Here is a 23140-nt window from a genome sequence, read left to right on the forward strand (position 1 = left end):
GATTCGATTCCATATGCGTAGAACAACACTAAGCTGAGAAACAGGTCTGTCCTAATCTAATGTAATGCCAAGAAAAAGAAGAAGAAGATCCATACAGAAATTCTTATTCGAAATTTCAAAGAAATGATGGACGACAATTTTGGAAGAATGCCCGGAAATCCCAGAAGACATCTCTGAAGAGTATACTGGCGGAGCTTTCAAAGTAGTACTAGAAGAAAATCTTTGAGAAAATTACTGAATAAATTTGGAGAAGACTTAGAACTTTCATGAAAAATTTATGAAAAAAGCTTTGAATGAATTCTTGGTGGAATCACTCGAGTAATATCTAATGTTACCTTCAGATAAAATGGTAGAATGCTTGATGGTATTTTGCACTGAATTCATGGAGGAGTTCCTTATTAGCTCTGCAAAAGAATCATTAAATTATATCTGATGAAATTTCTAGAGAAATTCATTGAAAAGAAAAAAAAAGCATAGACATGTTTTAAGAAAAATATCAAATCGTATTATTTGAGGAATCATCATTAAAAATCTCCTGGTACCTAGTTGATTTCTTGATTCCTGTTTGGTTTTTTTTTCAGATATGAGGTCTCTAAACTATAAGTTGAACTCGATTATCCGGAGACTTGATCATCCGGAGTTGAATTAACCGCAATTTTAGACTGACGTGATAGATCTACCAAAAATATCGCGTAAAATCTGTCATACAAAGTTTTGTGAAAGATCTTATGAAGAATCTACAGATGACCCCACCAAAGATTTTCTCAGAAACTTTTGCAGAAATATCAAAGATTTACTCAGTGGTTTGTCAAGATTCCTACAGAACATTCGCTAAATGTTCCTGTGGGATTGGTTTTATATGAGACTAACAAAATTGAGAGTATCCTAGTAGAATCTCAGAATTCGTTCGGTGATCCTGAGCAGGGCTGGAAAGCGTCAATCTAAATAGAGGATGTCCCGCTGGAATCAATAAAAAATATCCACTTAACGTTTCAAATACATTTACTTCCCGAAATTCTCCAAAATTAGATGGAAACTTTAAAAGCCAAACAATATTAAAATTGCTCTCGTGAGAGCTCCATCATTGCGACTTGACGAAGTGAGCACACGAAATATAGCTTCAACTAGCGATAGTAAGAAGACTCGTTTCGTCAATGACGCAAGCCGGTCATGATACTAAGGTTACCCAGCCCTGATCCTGAGGCTTTCCAACGGATTGTGAGACCACGAGTCTGTTCCTTGAGAAATTTTTATTGCTGCGGAATGAGCCAATCCATTGAGTGCTGAGGATTTCCAGCGAAAACTAGCAGATTTCGAGCGGATTTTATGTTTTCTTAGCGAGCATCTGGAATTCCCAACGGAGATTTAGAGAACCAGTAGCATCTTAAGAATTCTTAGTGAGGACTCAGTAGTATATAAAGATACTCAATTCACTGAAAAAAAGGACAATATTCTCTTGTACAATTCTAAAGATTCTTAGTTGGACCAACTGGATCCATAGGTATCCGAACAAAATCCTTAGTATACCTAACGTGATTCTGGAAACTTAGAGTGGTATTTTGAGGATACTTATTTGGATTTCTTAGCGAATCTCTAGGGAATTTTAGGAGATCCTTAGGATTTCGAGTGGAATTATGTTAATTAATAGCTGTATTCTGAGAATTTACAACAGTCTCTTGAGTACTTGTGTAGCGGGTTCCTGAAGATAACTAAAGATATTCTTAAGATGTGAAGTCAAAAAAATTCCAACGAATATCATTCAAAACATTGGACAAAAGTTTTCGAAAAATACATATAACAATAATATGTCACGAGTTCTGTAAATGTTTTCATGATTCATACATTACGCCAGAGCAAATGAAGCAAATCCTTCACAAATTGCTTCAATGGTATTTTTATAAATTCGGATAAGTCACATTTTGTTCTTCAGAAATTCCATCCTATAGGTTTTAGATTTCTCAGGATTTTTGTCACTACTTTTCCATAACAAAAACAAGCTACAGTACAGTTCAGCCTTTTCAAATTGAACTGAATTAAGCTATTTTTATTTGCGGATGATTGACATCCATCGAAGGAAATCCTTTCTGCGACAGCTATTCCCAAAAGCCATAGTTTGTGAAATGCAATTGACAACTATATTGGCATCGGTTACGAGACTTGTAAAATAATATTCCTTTGTTAAATGGCACCGACGAAAGAGTTGTGACCTAAGCGATGGTTTCGTCTTCTCCATCTATACATGCAATCGTACTGGGGAGTCAAGTGAGAATGACATTCGAGTGGAAAGCCGAAAGAATGACGTCCATTCTTGAAATGCCACATACCATGTTTGTCCGCTGTAGACCATGGGAAAAAGAAACCAGGCGAAATTTCCACCAGTCCAGAAAATGCTGTGGATTAGGTCGGGCAATACCGAACGGAAGGATTTGTTGTTCTTTGTTGTGTTGCGGAAAACCATGTACCACTACCGTGAATGGGAATGAGACACAGAGAGAGACATTCGATGGTGTCCTCTGACGAAAGTTTATTTTCGTGTCACGTGATTCTAGCAATGGCAATAACAACAGAAAAGTGAGGGTGTCCGCTTTGGTTGGTGCTTACAATCATGTAGTGCCTTCTGGCAGAATGATGTTTAGAAATTGTGCAAATTAATGACACCGTGAGCTTTATAGATTTCTGCTTGGTGGTTAAGTTCGACAATGTTTTCGGAAACATGATAGCCCAATTAGGATGCTTTCAATACCCGAAAATGTCGTGTACTGCCTAATTACTTACCTAGAAGTACAGTCAAGTCTCCTCGAGCGATGTTTAAGGTACCATCGACTCTTGAAAGTTCTAGCTGTTTCAAGTTTAAGAAGGACAATCATAGTAACCTAGAGAATATTGTTTATAATGGTTGTTTTACCTCCATAACTCATGACAGTGTTATGGCAGTCTGACTGTATTTACGAAGGCAAAAGTCGACTGAACCGCTGTAAAAGAAATCAGAGCCATTTCCGTGGGTAGTCCAATCAATCTTGATTGATTCTAAAGAAATCAGAATCGTTTACTAACGCCCAACTAAATAATTGGGCTAAAAGGCTCCGAGCGTTTTCAACTCCTAGAATTAATTAGTAGATTTTTTATTTATGACTTTACGTTCCCACTGAAACTGCCTCTTATACTGCGAGTTCTTCTTCTCTAGGTATTTACATCCTCACTGGGACAAAGCCTGCTTCTCAGCTTAGTGTTCCATGAGCACTTCCACAGTTATTAACTGAGAGCTTTCTCTGCCAAAGTTGCCATTTTCGCATTTGTATATCGTGTGGCAGGTACGATGATACTCTATGCCCAGGGAAGGCAAGGAAATTTCCATTACTAAAAGATCCTGGACCGACCGAGAATCGAACTCAGGCACCTTCAGAATGGCTTTGCTTTGTAGCCGTGGACTCTAACCATTCGGCTAAGGAAAGCCCCTTGACTGTTCTTGTAAGCATTTTCTCATTTCCAGATATTTTACTTCAGAGATTTCACGATTCCTTCAAAGTTTTTTTTATAGAAATTTCCCTAGAAAGTCCTATGTTCTCCAGGAACTAATCTAACGATTCTTTTATTGACTTTCCTAGTGTTTCCCAAATCATGGATTGAATACTAGGATAGTCGATGGAAAAATTGCTAGATCCTGGAGAATAAAAACTTTCTAGAAAAAATAATCTGAAAGGAATCGACCAAATCTCTATAGTGGTTATCACGCTCAATGGTATGGGTGCCCTAGTGTAGATGTGGTTGTGAAACTTAGAGGAAAACAATATGCTCTCTGTCTCGGAAAACACCCAGAACTTGGGTGTAAATATTTAAAATTGGGTAATACTCCCATATGCATTTTGATGCGTCTGAAAAGTGTGTGCAAGTTTCGTCGAGGAAAACAAAAACAAACTGTGTATGATGAGCGTATTCAAGTGTTCGTGTGTTCAACTGTCACTAAGCTCTATAAAGAGACCTGCTACCAGCTCTAAAATGATACTTTATGTTCAAATAATCGAGACCTCATTTCAATGTGAAATTCAAAGAATTCTCGTCGCGTTCCTGAGGGAATATTTTTCCTTGGCTTTTCGTTTCCTCATTGCCTTTGACTATCACCAAACCTTCTATGATTGGTGGTTCACTTTTTTTCTTTTCGATATACCTTTCAACTAGCTATTCATCGAAAACCGTGTGGAATGTATATAACTAGGTATGTGTAAGAATTGTGGAAACGAAGATAAACGTCGGCACTCAACGGTGCGGTTCTTACATTGAAAATTAATGTGATTACAAGAAGGTGGAATTTGCGGAATTTGTGGTAGAAAACAAAACCCAACCAGGTCCCTGTCAGATAAGAAATACTTTCCTGTTCATTAATCGATCCTGCTTCCTGTTTCACCTGATGCACACGATGTACGAAAAAGTCCGTCGGAACACTTAGGGCTATAAATAGATCCGCCGTTCATCAGGTCGCTGTTTTTTCCGGCTTGCTTAATCTATCTATGGAAACGATGTTGACTGTTTTTCCTTTCTTTGCTCGAGGACCAACTTATTTTTGGCAAAATATTGGTTTCCATCCCATTTACCTTGTGAAAGTGGCTTTTCTTCGACTATCCCAGCAGACGGGGCACTGTGAATGTGGTTCTCTAGAGTTATCGACGGAAGAAGAATGATGGACAGTTTGTTCTTGCCATTTGTCGGGGGCACGTTCCAACCGCAAGCAATACACTGAAAGGTGTATTATTTTGAGCTAAATTTGTGCCATGTCGGTTATGTCTACTCCTCAAGCACATACGAGACAGACGGAGCTGCGTAATGGACCGGTTTTATTTTCGTATGTTGGTATATACCGGTCAGATAAATAATGCATGAACAATATTCCTGGGTGGGGCTTTACCGTTTAGCGTAGATTGTCCTTTTTACTTTCTAGCTAACTTCGTTTTGGGTGGGGATGGTGTCACGTCAAGATTGATTTCGATTTGTAATATGTATGGAAACTCAATGACGAGGCTTGCAACTTCTGAGGAATTCACGCGTTACAATTCTAAAGGGCCAATGATCAAATTATAAACAAATCGCATTTTGATACCATTCGATAGCACAAAAATCTTGATAGCTGGCATAATAAAAAGGTCAATGCTTATTGAAAATCATTATTTGTTTTTTACATTTTTGGCAGTTTTCAGAATAAAATCGATTATTAACGTTTAGTTATAGTGAATCGTCACTCAATGAGCAAGGAATCACATTGATTGATCTGAATACTGAGAAATAATAATTGAAAATGTGGTAAACAATATTCACATTACTAGCTTTCCCGACGTGGCTAGCCACGTTTCAATGAAATTTTAAAGTGAAAAGCTACCTTAAAACGGGGTAACTTTGATAATGCGGGTAACTTTGATAGTGGGAGACCCACAACATATTAAACAAAATACGGAGTTTCTGTCTATTAGTTTAGAAAAACGAACGCAAAATTGAAGAGTATTAGTATGACACTCCATGTCAAAGCTATTTTCGTTGGAATCAAGTGCATTTGAAGATTTATATGCAAATATCAAAAATTTATAAGATTTTGGCATTTGCAACACTTACAAACAATCTGTTCTACCATCACTATTTAATAAAGTCATAATGAGTTCGCCACTTATCCATGACAGCCTAGTTATAGTAGAACATGAAACCTGTCCCAAATGTCTTAGCGAAAACCATTTTTACAAACTGGGATCATTTTTGTAATCAAAGTCAGAAATTTACATATAGCGTTAAACGCTTAGAGGTATGCAACGCCCTATAAATGTTCCGTAATTCATTGAATTTTGTTCGATTTATACTCCATTATCAAAGTTACCCCAAAACAGAAAACCGACTTTCGATTATATGAATAATAATATATCCATTCAGAATAAATCTTTTGGCAGTCTATCAAGTGCAATCGATAGCTAGGACGTCAGTACTTGTTTTAAAAAATATAAATTGTAATTCTTTGAAACAGAATGCATAAATATTGAAGTTTTCTTAGAAAAAAAACTATCAAAGTTATCCCGATTTACGGTACGTATAATCTTTCAAAGCGCATGATACTGATAATCGCAAAATCGCCTAAATTTATGCTCTGGCCATACTTTATCGAGCACATAGCCTCAATACTGTTGTAGTGTTCTAATCTGAAATAATTATGGCCTTATATGCTATTGTAATGTTTCTTCTGTTATGAAATAATTCGAACCAGAAGATTCTATAAATTAGAGAGAAGAAAATTTTCCCGAATAGCTGCTTCTGTGTAGTATGATTCACTGTCATTTTTCAAAATTACAGTTGTGATGCAAAGACCATCGACTCACGGAAATATCGAGTCATGAAACAGGAATGTTTTGGAAAGCTGTTTTAAGCGATCACCATCAGAAGGCCGGCTTCAAAGGCACTCGTTTTTGAACCTGAATTGGAACAGAAGAAACCCGTTTCACATTTTTAACTCCATCCCGATTCAAGTTCTACCGAATTACAATTTGGTTGAAGTATATTTGTTCACGTTTTAGTCACCAACCAAATTCCTAAACAGACGACAATGATGAAGGGTTCGAGAATATTCTACGAATTGGAATGAACAAAGTTCCAGAAAACTCCAGAATATTAAGTCACAGAGCTTTTCTAGTGTTCCACAATTTGCAGTTGCAATGCTCTAATATTGAAACTGTCTATTGTAGTGCTCTTAAATTGCTGTTGTAGTGTTCAACGAAACTTTTCGATGAAACATTTCAAAGTTTTACTCTGGGATTATATATATATATGATTTTTTTTTCAGAACTAACGATCTGAGGATTGGTCATTTGGAATTGTTACGCAAGAATTAATTATTTAATCTCATTTCAAGAAAATCAAAGTTTTCTCATTCCATACTTAAAACGCTCATTTTTTTAAAAACAATGACAACAAATTTGGCAACTGACAAAAGTTTTTTCTTTAGTGTAAAAAAAAAAACTTTGTGAAGTAAGTTTATAAAAAATCTCTAAAGAAATCACTGAAGAAATCTCTAGAAGTATACTTAAACAGGGTGTCCACTACCTGAAATTCTCAGGGAATTTCGGCCGCAATCAGGGAAATTATTTTGAATTAGTAATACATGATAGAATATGTTCTTTTTTGACACAAACATTTTTCGGCTACGCTTCTGTACTTTAACAATGAAGTACAACTTAAGATTTCCAAGTTGGCAAATGCAAGTACAGTTCTCATTTCCAGCTAGTTCTCGTTCATGTGCTTTTGAAACATGGTTGAGAACATTCCATTTCTTTTGCAAAAATGTTTTCTCCTGTTCTAAAAAAAATAATAAACTTTGTAGAAAAGGACCAAAAATTTCAAAAATTTTCTTCGAAATTTGGTCCACAAAATCCTTCCAACGCTGCGACCTCTAGTATATTTTACAGAGATTACTCTGAAAAAAAAAATCCTAGTGATTATCCCTCGATATCCTGCAGATGTTTTTTCACTTGTTCTTTCACCGTTTTTTTTTCAATTGTTATTTCTAGGAGATTTCCCATAGATCCTATAGGAATTCTTACACAATGGTTTAATTCCAAGCTTTTGAAAAAAAATCGTTTCGATATTTTTTCTAGAAACGTTAGAATAATTCCTTCGTTGATTATTATTTTATACCAGGCATTTTCATGAGAATTATTTTAAAAATTCATCTACGATTACTCTCAAAAATTGCTAAAAAGTTGGCATATCTCCATCATTTTATTAAAATATTATTGCTGCGATTCAAATATTTCTCAAATAAAATTTCCAAATCACCATGGATTGTCAACATCTTGATTCACAGCTCCACACCAGTTAATACTACGTCAATCATTACATTGGTATATTGGTATATTCTTCAGGGATTCTGCCAGAATTCCATCAAGAAATTTTTGGAAACAAATCTTGTACGACATTGATCAGAGATTCGATTTTTTGTTCAGCTATCTTCGTAATTTATCAAGAAAATCCTAGAAAGAGTTTCATCAAGAACCCAGAAGTTCAGAGATAATCGTAGAAATTCATCAAGGCTTACTTAGAACTTACACAAGTTTCATCGGCGATTACTCTAGAATTTTCTTTAGAATTTTTTTTTTTCAATATTTTCTCCCACAAAATCTGAAAAATTTTCGTGTCGTTTCCCTACAAACATCCCTTTACGAATGATTGGAAAATTCTTTGAAAGCTTTCTTGGAAAAAAAATGCAAAAAAGGGAAGAATTCCTGAAGGAATTGTTAGAATGTTAGAAAAAATCCCAGGAAAAATCAATGCATAAAGTTGCAGCTGCGATTCAAATATTTCTCAAACAAAATTTCTTCCAAGATTCAAGATTCTTAACAACTTGATTAATGGCTCCACACCAGTTAATACTACGTCAATTATTACATTGGTATATACATTTCTTCAGGGATTCTGTCAGAATTTCTTCAAGGATTTTTGGAAAAAATCTTGTACGACATTAATCAGAGATTCGATGTTTTGTATAGTCATCTTCGTAATTTATCAAGAAAATCCTAGAAAGAATTTCATCAAGAATCCAAAAGTTCAGATATCATCGTAGAAAATCATCAAGGCTTACTTAGAACATATACAAGTAACAAGAAGGCTATTTTATTTTCAAAATTTCGAATAGACTATTTACTGCATATCTGACATTGATTATTAAAGGCACTTTTAGATTATTTGACAAGCATTCTTGGTTTTAGGGGAAATTAATAGCAAATCACCATTTTTTTTTTCTTAAGTTTACACATTTAGAACAAACAAAGTTTTTTTTATTGCAGTGAAAAATATTTTGAAATTTATCATTAGATATTTTGTTTAGGTGTTCTGAAGCCAATCTCTTTGAAAATAAATTTTTAGTCATCTAAATTGAAAATTTTTATAAATTTATATATTTTGGAGAATTTCCTGAACCTGGATTTTTTTTAATCTGGAAAAACCTGAATTTCATTTCTGTAAATGAGTAGACACACCCTGTAAAATAATTTCTGATTAAATTATTGAAGATTTGCGGAACAAAAATATATTGGTGTAAATACTGGGAAGAAGAGGATGTTTGTTCAATTTTTTAAAAATCTAAACAAAAAAAATCCTAAAAAATTTCATAGAAGAATTATTGAATATATTCGTAGAAAACGGAGGATTGGTAAATTTCCGGAATAATATTTCAGGGAAAATACACACATGCCTGTAGGGTAAAAAATATTGGGTTTTTAGAGTACCTAAAAAGTTGATAAACCAAGAAAAATACTATCGACATTCGATGATCAAAATATGAAAAAAAAAAAAACTTCAAGCAAATTGTATTTCGGTCGAACTAAATAGGGTTGGGGTTGACTTGAATATGTGATTCAAAACGGGTTTCGCCAGTTCCATCCTAGGTACAAAGCAAATTCGACAAATACAAGTACAAGATAAACATAAACTAGATAAACTGCTGTTCTACGCATATTTGTCCCACGGTCCATAAGCTTTACATAGAACATGGGACAAGTAGGCGTAGAACGGCAGTAAAGGTGCGCCAAATATTCGAGTTTGTTTTTTATTCACTCCATGAGTGGATGTTATATGACCTGATATTGACTTATGGAAGCATACCAAAAACAAAATTTCATGATTACGTGACAATATATTTCCATGAATCCATGGTAGCTTTATTATGTGATTCTGAAAGATAACAATAAGATATAGAACACTTCAAAAGCTATTCAGCAGAATATTTGAAAAATTTCGATAATATTCTTCTCTAATAATTAGATTGTTCTGGAGCGTTTGAAACATTTCATAGCAGAAGAAACACTACAAAAGCTTTTAATGCTGTAACTATTTCAGATTAGAACATTACAACATTATTAAGGTCACGTGATAAATGGCATAAATTTAGGCGGTTAATAACAGAAAAATTGTGTTGGCGATGTTGTTATTTCGCAGTTATCAATCTTTGGAAGATTATACATAGCTTTTCACTTTCAAATCTTGATGGTCTAGCTACGTTTGGTAAGCTAGTTCGATATATTTCTCACTCTAATTCAAAAATCCTCCGAATTATCAGATTTGTTCTCCAGAATCCTTTCAATGTTATTTTTAAGATTATCGTCAGAATCTTCAAAATTTTAAACAGGTATATTTCACTTCTCTCTTCGAATCTTTGGATGTTCTTTGAAACCTCCTTTATGCATCTCCATAATCTTTCAATGATTCTCTCCATAATCTTTTGTGTCCTAATTTTCACAGTAGAGAATCGTTCCTTCTCTCGCCAGAATACCGAAGAAATGTTAGACAATCTCTGCTTCTCAATGGTTGTCTTATACAGAAGTCTGACCTTAGAAAAATCATTATTAAAGGACTCATTTCTTCAATTCATAACTTTGAGAGATAATTAACTGTTTCCTCGGTCGATAAGTCAATCCTCATAAAGTAAGACTGAGTTCATTGTATTATTATTCACCACTGGAGTAAGGTGTTAATCTCGCCCGGTGTAATTGATTTCAATTTGCGCCATTAAAACTTTTGCCACCGTGTCGGTTTGCAAACCGGAAGCCATAACGGATAGCCAACATCAACTACGCGAAAGGGAACGGCAAAACAGACAGGTTGTTTCATCTCATTACCCGACCACGTGTCGGAGCCAAGCTCTTCCTGTCCGATCCGGTCCGCAGAAGGTAAAACTGAAGGTGTTGCAAGAAAATCGTAACTTTTCCCCTTCCCACCGTTTCATTCTGCTCGGATTGTTCCCCTGTCTCGAGCCGTAAATGATCGTCAATTTAAATATCTGTCTAGAGCTAGCACATCTCTACCGGTAAGAACGCGGGTCCACTGTTATATGAAAACTCATTTTATCACCTTTTCCCCCAAGGCGAAATGTCACTTGTCATAATAACATAGTCCGCTTTCTGTTCACAGCACCGGAAGATATGCAATCTTCCCTTTTTCGGTGTAACTTCAAACGCTTTCTTATGCTTTAGCGTCACACCAAGGGGTATTTTGCAAATTTTGCAGGCCAAAAGGCATTTTTAGAATTCACTGTCATTTTGAAATAATGTATTGCACATGACACATAAAAAGTTACGGACTATTGCCTTATACTCTGTTTTTCCTCAATTAAGTCCTTGTTAGCGCTGCATCACCCAAAAATCAGGTTTTGAATTTTAAACTGATGAAGGTATTGCGAATCTAATTCTTTATTCATGTTGTAGGTAAATTATTGATCATTGATTGTTTCAAATTTCCAGGGAGGGAGCTTCAGAATCATTTTCAAAATCTTATTTCTAATCTTCTGCAGAAGAAAAGGGCTCTTTTAGAAGTCTTTCAGACTTGAAGTTCAGATAATTGACCTGAAGTGTACGATTTGACAGATAATTTTATATTATTCTAACAATGTATGATGATTTGTTTACGATCGAGCCTTTATGCCAAACACTTTCGAATGCTTTTTCTATGTCTAAAAGAGCAAGACTAATAGAATAGCCTTCAGATTTGTTGGAACGAATCAAATTTGTTGCACGTAAAAGTTGATGAGTGGTCGAATGTCCATGACGGAATCCGAACTGTTCATTGGCAATTTCGTCGATGGTCCACATCATTCTATTCAAAATGTCCTTTTCAAAAAATTTATTGATGGAGGTAAGCAAGCTGATTGGAGGATAGCTGGAAGCTTCTGCAAGATTTTTGTTCAGTTTAAAAATTGGTACAACTTTGGCAATTTTGAACGTACGACCACGGCTTCAAGTATTTATTAATCCCAAATCGTACATGATTCCAATGGATTTAATACAAATAAATAAGTTACTTCACTAAGATTGAGAAACGAACAGACGATATCACACAGTACATAATCACTTCTATGAGTTTGATGTAACTTCCGTTTACGAAAAATAGTTTTGACCATCTGGATTGTACAAACTCCCCTTAGTGAGTGCATTGCGGTAGGATTTCCTTGCAGGCATGAAAAAGCTGTAGTGGAGACTCACACTTTTATTCGGTTCGGATTTGTTTCGAACAAATCGAACCGATTTGCCTAATTACCGACAATTTACCGGCCGATTAATCCAGCTGCAGCGAAACAGTACAGGCCGAAAGTGTGGCATGCGACATTCGATCACTTCCAATTAAATCATAATCCCAGACGAACCAATTTCCCAGTGGTTTACCACCGGTGCACACGAATTTGATCAGGTGCCAATAGAGACAGACGAACCTATAGAGTTCCGCCTCATTGTTGATCAACTCTCAAGCTACGTGGAATTGGGCAGCGTAGCCCCAAGTGGCAAAATGTTCACCGTATTCGTGATAAATTATTCCCACTTTTAAACCACTACTATGGCTTAGGGCCAGAAGCGCAAACATCACAGTAGAAATTATTGTGGTATAAGCTTTTTTGGCTTGTGGGCAAGTAAACTCGGCTCGGCTCAGAACAGATGTATTTTAAGAATAATACACAACATTTTCGAACGCCGGCCGCTTCCGTCGTGTCTATTCTGACTAACGATATCCATTACGAGCAGAAGTGGAATCAGAAAATCAAGTAGCGAAATAAATGTGCCTACATGCGGCTACGTACTTTGTCTGTGGTCTGTTGCCAATCATCACCCTCATCTTCGCGTCGTTATTCTCAATGGGGTTTGATTTAAGGCTGTTTGAGATTGCGATTCGTTTGTAAACACATCGCACAAGATAATGAGATTATGTTGATGGGGACGGACCTGGTGTAGTGGTTAGAACACTCGCCTCTCACGCCGAGGACCTGGGATCGAATCCCATCCCCCGACATAGTCACTCATGACGTAAAAAGTTATAGTGACGACTTCCTTCGGAAGGGAAGTAAAGCCGTTGGTCCCGAGATGAACTAGCCCAGGGCTAAAAATCTCGTTAATAAAGTCAAATCAATCAATCAATTATGTTGATTGTTGGTATTATTCGGTATAGTGATTAGCGCGATTAGTGCTAACCTACAAAGCGATGTATTTCACTAGAATTTCATAGTCTAGTTGGAGTCGATTCAGCATGTATTCATTTGTTGACTAATTGTTCATTTGCTTGAACTATGTTGAACTATGAAATTTTATTAAACTAATTATTAAACATTGTGTTTTTCAGGTGAATTTTGCAAGTACATATGTTTCTAAATCCTTTCTGATAAGGGATGAGTGACAGATGATAACTATTTTCAAAACTAAAAAGAAAGGTTAATTACAAAATTCTGCTCAAGTTTTTCTCCAGAAATACCTCGGTATTAGCATTGGAATACTCTTTAGGTTCTCTCGTACGATTTTCACCATGCAATCTTCTCAGAAGTCCTTGTGTTCTTTGGAATTCTTTCAAAAATCTTCTTAGTAACTCTCAAAATTTTATTCAGAATTCTCACAGATCTTTCGCCGAATTATAAATTCTCCACTGTATACTAATCTTCTAGATTCGGGATTCTGTTTACTTCATATGAGTATTTTGTGAATCTTCAGGGTTTTCTCAACAGTACTCTCCTCAGAGAGTTTTCTTCGGGATTCTATCAGAATTAAGTTTTTCATTTTTTCCAAAAGTTGTCAAATTTTGTTTTCACTTGATAGAGTTGCCTGAGCTCAATAGTATATTTTACAGATATTTTGCACTTATAAATCGCGAGAAATCAAGAAAAATCTCAAAAATAATGACAGCGCGCATTTTTCCACAAATTTGAGTGTTTTTGGTTTGTTTACAAATGGCAAAAAATTCCATGGCGCGAGATACACAATAGGCTTCTCATATGAACTTTTTAGCACAGACGTAACACTAAGAACAATTTTCTTCGAAATCCATCGCCCAGTTTACACCATCATCATCTGGTAAGCATGTTGCACGAAAAGTTGTTTCGTGCAACAAGACCGGCAGTTGGCGGTAGTGTGAAACGTCAAACGCGAAGAAAAACGATGGGCACGCACATCTGGTTGTGAGATTTGTAACATAGCTAATTTGAAATGATCGTTAAATGTGTGGTCGTCAGTGTTACGTCTGTTTGTCTGTGTTTTTAGTCTTAATCTACAATGCTATGTGATCAATAGCGCATTAGGCCTTGTTGCGAGTGGTCATTTTTCGCGTTCTGTGTGACAGAATTTTTCTCCAGAGATTTAATTTGGAATACTTTCAGGAACGCCAACAGGGAACTCTCTAGAAATACTGCTATAGGTTCCTCTACCAATTCTCCTAAATATTCTTCCAGCGATTTGTCGAAGAATATCTTGAGAAATTTCTTCAGAATTTGCGTCAGGAAATTCTCGAATTGAAGTGCTTTACCCTCGCTAGTAATTCGCTCATGCTTTCAACATTTTTCCAAACACTGTCCTTCTTAACTGAATTAAACCAGTTGTTACATTAGGAAATCTTCAAATTTTTGTCCAAGAAAAAAACCCGCAATTGACCAGATTTATTTTTTTTTAAAGGTTCTTTTTTCTAGGAATCTCTCCAGAGTTTCTGAAGGACAATTTTGTAAATAATCCCTGGAAGCATAATTGGAGAAATTTCTGGTTGAATTTGTGAAGAACTTTTGAACGGGAGTCTTGGAGGATGTCCTAGGGAAAAAGATGGAAGAATTACCGGATATAACCCTGTAGGACTTAAGGATTTCTTGAAAAATATCTAAAAGAATCATTGATGGAATGCCTGATAAATTCTGAGTTAATTTTTGTGGTTATATTTGGCAAAAACCAGGTTGTATTCTTAACGTACCCAAAGTAAAATTCTTTGATGAATTTCTTAGGAAAATTTTCGAAGGGATTCCATGGGAAATAAATATAACTAGATGGACTCCTAAAGAGATTTAAGAGATGAGACATCCTCGGGCTGAAAATCTATCAAAAGATGTAATCTATCCATCTATCCTTCAAACCTGATCAAATCTTCGGAGTAATAATTGAATCTTTGGCCAAATATTTGGCATAATTTCTTGAGAAAATCATTGAAAATCCATGTAGTAGTACGAGCTGCATTATTTGTCGGAATGCCACGAGAAATGAAAAAAAAAAAAAATAGAATTACTCTCAGATAATTTTCTGGTCTGATTTCATGAGGATTCAATACCTCCTGGTTCCTGTCAGGTATTTTTTTTTCTTGTTTGATCTCTGTTTGGTTCCGCTTTGATCTCTATTTTGTCTCAGTCAGTCAGTTACAAGTTTAATGGTATGTGTTTCACGTTTTGGTCAAATATTTTAATCCACCTACGTATTAAAATAGTTTAAGGTGTGCTTCTTACTCAGTGATCTCTCCAAACTGCGGTCCGTGAAAGCATGCGATCCTTGAGAAGGTTTTGTGCCATTTAGTTCAAAATGTTATGAGTCATTTAGTTCGCATAAAATTTTCTGGATGATAATGTTTATATTCCTTTATTCTTGCTATCATGTGATTGTAAAGACGATCATAAAAAAATTACCAACAGTATCTGCGATTTGTAAAACAGGTATTCAAATGATCATCAGGATTAATGTCATTTTAACTGTTTGTAAGTTAAGAAAAGCTCAAAAGTCTGTTCATGAACTTAAACTTCTTCAAATATATTTTTTTTTTCTTAAAACTTAAGCTCAGATGAGTTAAAGAGCATTATAATTTATTCAAATCTCAAAATGGGTTTGCCATCGATAAAGACTCAAACGTTCATCTTATCGATAACAACCATGTTCTAATAAAACGGAGCATTTTCAGTCTTGCAGGCCTTACTATTAGAAGAGGTGTCCTGGTCTGATGAGAGAGTCTCGTAGATTTCCCCAAGACGTATACCGTCAAACGGGGTAACTTGCAACAATTTTCAACTTCAAAGCTATATGGATGAAAAATTTGAGGATACAGATTAGACAAAAACCATCTGGTACCCTAATCGCTACGTAAAGAATACCACGTGGTATTCATTTTGTCAGTATTTGGTTTTATGGAATCAGGAAAGACGAAAAATATACATTTTTAATGCTACCCCTGATGTGGGGTAACATGCAACACACAGTGCTACCTAAAGTAAACTATTAAATACTTAACCTGTATCGTGTTATTATGATCATTTAAAGATTGTTTGCAGTAAAAGCATGACAATAATCAGAAACAGGCTATTCTTCTCTTATAAAAATAATTATTATGGGTTATATTATGAGTAATAAATCAATTCCATTGAAAACTCCATTGGCATTGCATAGGGTTGCATTTTAGCGTATCATAAGTCTTAAAGTTATCGTAAAGCCATTGAAACGTTTTAATGCAACTTTTCTACAAATACAATGGTATTTTTGGTTATACTTCACATAACTTATTTTTTACACATATTTAAATCAAAGCGACGTATCACAAAGCGTCTCAAAATGGTGTCTGTTGGTGTTTTGACATAACTTTCATCATATTTCATGCAGAACGTTCCCAGTGGCAGATCTGCAAGCTAATTTTCAAAATTATTCATTATTTTCATGAAGAAAATAAAACTAAATCTAATAATAATGTGATTTTTGTAAATTTCGTAATATTTAGTACCAAATGTGTATTGAGTTGATTGAGCTGCAAAAAAATTAATGTTACTCAAGAAATGAACGATCAATTTTGCCTTTTCATGTGTTTTCGATAACAAAAGGCAAGACATATCAAACAATCGAGATCAAAATTGCTGTTGCAAGTTACCCCACAAGGGTAGTCAAAAACGGTTTTGAATTTTTATAGTGTTTAACCATCAAAATATCAAAACTTTTATATTGTCAATTTGTACACTTCTAAGTACTGCAACTGAAAGTAAATGCCTTGAATGACATATTTCTACCGTTTGTGTTGTACGAGGAACGTTTTTCAGCATTAATTTCATACAGTACAACGTGTAATATGATTTTTACCTCCAGCAAACCAACCAAAAAAGAAGCAATACCCAAACTCTCGCCAAAAACTTCTGTTGTATATCTAAGGTTTCAGTTCGTATTCAGACGTGAAACGTGTCGGACGTGCGCGTGCACCTCGATAATCGATAATAATAAACTCGGCTTTGTGAAGATTTCCTTTGTTTCGGCTGGCAAGTCCAGCGCCATTACTATTGTATCGGTTGTGTTCAACCTTGTAAAAGTGACAGTGAAAATGGAACTCCGAAACGTTCACATCAACAGCATCCGGATCCATTTTGGATCGAAGTCCAAAATGCCATCGGACAAAGACATTTTCGGCTTCTTCCGGAAGCGTAAATGGGAACCGAACATGCTTTGCGCCATGTTTCGTGAACCCAGGGAGTTTTGCGTATACGTGAAATTCCAGTCAGAGGAGATCATGAGAACGGAACTTTTGAAGTGCGCGACAAGTGAAACCTTCACCTATGACGACGGAAGCGTTACATCGGTAACCTTTTCAACGGCCATGGGGAACTTTCGGTATGTTCGACTATTTGGTCTGCCCATCGAGGTAGAGGATAGGCACGTGGCGAGTGCGCTGTCGAAATACGGAAAAGTTCACCAGTTAGTGCGAGAGCGGTATGGAGCAGAGAGCGGATACCCAATCATGAACGGTGTTCGCGGTGCCCACATGGAAATGTCGTCAGCCGTCCCGTCTCAGCTGCGTGTTCTACATTTCCAAGTGCGCATTTTCTATGAGGGAATGCAATCGAAATGTTTCACATGCGGCAGCCCAGACCATGTGAAGCAAAACTGCCCAAAGCGACAAACAGTGAACGATCGTTTGAAGACAGCGCGTGCCGAACCGACATCATTTGCAAGGATTGTCCAAGATGGAGCTGGAGGTTTCAATCCAGTCGCGTCAACGTCCAAGGAGTTCCCTGCTTTGAGTGAGCAACAACAGACGCAGTCAGAGGTGGTGGATAAAAGTATGGAGCCAGCAGTTGATACTGGCACGACGACCCATGTGGAGGAAACGGAACCTCCGAAAGATGACGACCAAGGATTCCAGACGGTTGAATCGAGGAAGCGTGCGCTAGCAAAGAAAACATCCGGTAAGAGCACGGATGACTCTGAAACATCGGCAACAGAGGCTGATGTGGTTGAGGAAATAACGGTTCCGGAAACGCAGAATCTGCTGGCGGACCAGGTGAGACAAACTCGGTCGAGAAGTAAGAAGTCTAAAAATTAATTCATACTCGTAGTATTGTGAAATGAACTTTATATTTTCAATCGGAACCCTCAACCTTAACAGTTCGAACAGCGACGTTAATAGGTCACTTTTGCGGGATTTTGTCCTAAGTTATGACGTAGATGTGCTTTTCCTACAAGAAGTGATTTTTGAAAATTTTGGATTTCTATCAACTCACACTGCGTTGATTAATTTAAGTAGCGATAAAAAAGGGACAGGGGTATTAGTAAGGAAGGGTATCGATTTCCATTCTCAAATTTTTGATCCATCGGGAAGAGTTTTATCGATTATTATCAATGGCATAAATTTCATTAATGTATACGCACACTCTGGTACAAGCAAAAAGAAGATGAGAGACGAACTTTTTGAGAATCAGTTAACTGTGCACCTCAGCAAGAGCAATTGCAAGTACTCTGTGCTGCTGGGCGATTTCAACTGCTTCCTCGAAGCCAGCGATACGAATAGCGCATATAAAAATTTTTCAACCGGTCTCCGTTCTTGTGTAAATCTTTGCAAATTTGTTGATGTGACGAAATTTCTTAAAAAGGACCAATTTACGTTTTTTAGAGGTGAAAGTGCATCCCGTCTTGATCGTTTTTATGGCCCAAAAGAATTTGCTAACCAGGTTTCTGATGTCCAAACTGTAGCTGTCGCGTGTTCAGATCATTCAGCAGTTGTTTTGAAAATCAGAGTTGATAGGCAGGAAATTCACCCCAAAGGTCGAGGCTATTGGAAGATTAACCCGAATATGATCTGGAATACAGAGGTTTCTCAGCGTTTCAGAGTCCAGTATGAACAACTAAAACACCGTCTCTCTTATATGGATCACAGTTCCTGGTGGAACTATGCTGTAAAGGCAAAAATCAAAAGCTTTTACAAGGGGGAATCGTGGCGCGCTAATCAAGAGATATTCCAGGAGAAGAGTGCTCTTTTTAGTACACTTCAGGATTTAACAAACAGAAGAATTAACGGAGAACGTGTTGCTGATGAAATTGGGGTAGTAAAGTCTCGACTGATAGAACTTGAAAATGTTAGGCTGAATAATTTACGCAGTAAGGTTAGGGAGTCTTCACTAATAGAAGGAGAAAAGTTGAGTGTTTTTCAAGTCTCAAATAGTTTACATCGACGTCAGACACTTGTTTCAGAAGGGGAGGCTGGTACACAAGATGACAGATTCCTATCCGCTATTCATCAACATTACTCAAAGGTTTTTCAAGAGTCGACAACAGCAGACAATAATGATCGCAATAATCCGCTCAACAATATTACACGCTCGCTAGATAATGAGCAATCAAATACATTAGTGCGACCCATATCAGAAGATGAGATCAAAAAGACGCTCTTAAGCTGCTCCAGGAAGAAATCCCCAGGTCCTGATGGCATATCGTATGAATTTTATATAGAACATTTCGATCTTCTCAAAAACGATTTGCATAAACTATTTAATTCGTACTTGTCAGGTCAAGCAACTCCTCCGAAAGATTTTTCAAATGGAATTATCATATTAATTCCTAAAAAAGGACAATCCATTAGCATTGATAACCACAGGCCGATTAGTTTACTTAATACTGATTATAAATTATTCACAAAAATTCTCGCGAATCGGCTGACTGCAGTTATCGATGATTTGATAGGTCCCGGACAATGTGCTTCTGTAAATGGTAGGTCTTGTACCGATAATCTGAAAGATGTTCGCCGCATAATTACTCGGTCAATGGAATCCAAGCGTTTCAAAGGTTTTCTCTTGAGCATCGATTTAGAGAAAGCCTTCGACAATGTTTGCCATAAGTATCTGTGGAAGGTTTTAGGGAAGTTTTCTATTCCAGCTCAGCTGATTAACTGCGTTAAGCAATTGTATGACAAAGCTACATCCAAGATAATGCACAGTGGATTCTTATCACCGAGCCTGGACATAAGATCATCTGTACGCCAAGGATGTCCGCTTAGTATGGTTCTTTTTGTTCTGTACTTGGAACCACTCATAAGAACGATTTACGGAAGCACAGGTGGCATTCTCGTTTACGGGAAATTTTTAAAAGTTATGGCATACGCTGATGACATCAATATTTTTGTCAGCAGCCAGGAAGAATTTGATTTGATAATTCAAATCTTCGCTTCTTTCTCCATACATGCAAGAATCAAAGTCAATTTCAGAAAGTCATCCTTTCTCAGAATTAACAATGCCTTTTCTGGTCCACAAATAGTTAAAGAGGTTAATGAACTTGTTGTGTTAGGAGTGACATTTGCGTGTAATTGGTCGAAAACAATTGACATCAACTATACGAAACTTATTAGCAGCATTCAGCATCGGTTAAAAGTAAATGAGTCCAGAAATTTGCAGATTTTGCAAAGAGTATGGGTCCTCAATACTTTTTTGTTGTCCAAACTGTGGTACGTGGCTCAAGTGTTTCCACCAAGAAATAAACATCTGGCGAAAATTAAGAATCTGGTAGGGAACTTCATGTGGCGGGGTAATGTTTTCAGAGTTTCACGAGAGCAGTTGTATCTTGACTTCGAAAATGGTGGACTTAAGTTGATAGATCCCGATTCGAAATGTAAGGCATTGTTCGTAAGAAATGTTTTGCATAGCTCCCCGCAAAATGTTGATGATCATGATGAAGAGTACTTGTTAGGATACGTAAATAGTGGTCAATTTACCAGAAATGGTAAAGAATGGTTGCAAGTCGCAAATGAAGTAAAGGGAACATCACACTGTGCGTCAACAATGAGTTTGTATAGGTTCTTTTTGAATGCTTTGAACATTTCTGTGAAGGCTAGACAAGATCATCCAGAAGTTAATTGGTTGATTGTGTGGAAAAATTTGAGTAGTAATTTCTTATGCGCCGAAGATAGATCAAATATGTTCTTGTTATTGAATGATGTCATAGCTACCAAAGAAAAGCTGGTTGCTTATGGGATTGGTAGATTGCAGGACACCTTGTGTGAGCATTGTGGAAAAAGTGATAATAATTTGCATCGTATTGAAGAATGCACAAGAACTGAGGCTATTCGAAAATGGACACGAGAAATAATAAAAAACAGACTTCACATCAATTTCAAGCGATTTGAGGATATCTTGGCATGGGAAAACATTGGAAACGATCCCAGGAAAAAAGCTGCTCTTTGGCTTGTTGTGCACAGTATGGCTTGGTCAATAAAGTCGTCTCAATCTGGAAGTTTGTATTGCTTCCATAAAAATATAAGAGAAATAAGATGGACAAACAAAGTAGTATTCGAAAAACACTTTCAAAGTTTTCTCAATGTGTGCTAGATTTATAAATATGTAAACTAAACGTAGGATATAGTTATGTACTTAATTTATATAGAATGTAAATGACCCTGAATATGTAACAATAAAAAAAAAAAAAAAAAAAAAAAAAAAAAAAAAAAAAAAAAAAAAAAAAAAAAAAAGGTCAATAAATGACGGAATAAATCATAATAATTTAACTCAAGGCTGAACGAAACGACAATTCGATTACATGTCGAAGTGTTGCAAGTTTCACTCCTGTTGCAAGTTACCCCGTTTGACGGTATATATTTTTGTTTATCTATATAGTAATGAAAGTTGAGAATGAAGTTTTTTTTTCGATTTACGCGGAGTTCTGACAGTACACAGTTTTTTTTTATTTTCCTGTAAATTAAATCGTGATTTTCCTAGGAGCTTCGAAGACGGAATTCTATGAGCTTGTTCCAATCTATTAGGAATACCTAAATATTATCTTTACAGTTGCCAGAATGTCTACCAAACGTATCCTATGGCCTTTCCCGTCCCGTTAATCCCACAATATCCCGAAACGCCTATGAGAGGTCGTAGAGTTCTCTGCATCTTTCTTTAGCAGGTATCCAATTGATAATCCTTTCCCATTCCTCAGCATTCGCAAGTACGTTGCCAGGACAGCTCTCGACTGTTGGAGGATGCGTCAATCTTGTTTAAGAGTCAAGGATTAGTCCCAAATCTCTGACTTTGGTAACGGTCTAGGGCTGTACCACCTACGAATTTGTGCGAATTGCTTAATGCTAATGCCAATCTAGAAAGTAATGAAAGTTGAACCATATCTGAAATTGATATCTTGAGTTATTCAAAACTGAAACGTGGCACACTCTTGTATATAAGCACTCTAGTTTAATTTTGTCAATGTTTTCTGGATTATTTCGATTACCTCTAACCTAGAGGTCGCCCCGATAGCCGTAGCGATTAACGCGCAGTTTTTCAGGAAGACCAAGCTGAAGAGTTTTATTTCAATCCTATACAAAGTCGTTCAAATGAATCAAACTAATCTTAAACATCTGGCGATTCGCGCCATGCATTGGGGTGGCTCACATAATCAATTATGTTGAGTACCACTGGGTATCTACCGAAATACAAACATGTTTAATAGACAGAAGTTTTAGTAAAATGCTTTAAAAGTATAACTCCAACTTCAATTTTCATTGAGCATTGTTCACGTTGTTCTCAGTACATCTTAGCACAACTAGAAATCGAACAAATTTACACCCCGTGCAAACTCATGGCACGTCGATTGAATAAAAGTCCCTCCAACCATCAGTTTGTCCCAATGTAGCACAGCAAGAATGCGCCTAAGTAGTGTCTGTAGCGAGACCGACTTTGTTTCTTCATCGAAGAGAGATAGGAGGGCACGCGTTACCTTCCACGGAACGACAAATACGTAGCCGTCCGTCCGATACACGTGCACCTACCAATAAGTAAGTGAGTGAGTGAGTAGATGCAGTTTTATTCGCATCGCAACACAAGGGAGTGAGTGCACTGCACACCACCGCACAGAGGTTCAGTTATGCAGAAAGCTGGCAATCCCTTAATTTCCAAATGTGGGTTTAGGTTGGAAAGCAGTCTTACATTCGTCTACAATATCAGACAGTTAGGATCTGTATTGTTTTAAGTTTCAAAGCAAATTCTTTTGTGTTTTTTATGTTTATGTCACATCCATAGATTTCAACTCCAATTTTGATGAATTATGTTTTCCGTGTACCTTTCGAAATGTCAGATTAGAACAACCCCAGTGGATTTTTGTCGGCGAAGTGAACGTCAAAGACG

At 36.5% G+C, this 23140-nt stretch overlaps 1 protein-coding gene across 12 annotated transcripts in view; it reads left to right on the top strand.

Annotated features, from left to right (window-relative positions):
- Window positions 1–23140, top strand: part of LOC5579206 (protein phosphatase PP2A 55 kDa regulatory subunit) — a 178625-nt gene that overhangs the window by 94653 nt on the left and 60832 nt on the right. The gene's annotated exons all lie outside the window — the stretch shown is intronic.

This window comes from Aedes aegypti, chromosome 1, assembly GCF_002204515.2.
Source record: "Aedes aegypti strain LVP_AGWG chromosome 1, AaegL5.0 Primary Assembly, whole genome shotgun sequence".
Taxonomy (NCBI): Eukaryota; Metazoa; Arthropoda; class Insecta; order Diptera; family Culicidae; genus Aedes; species Aedes aegypti.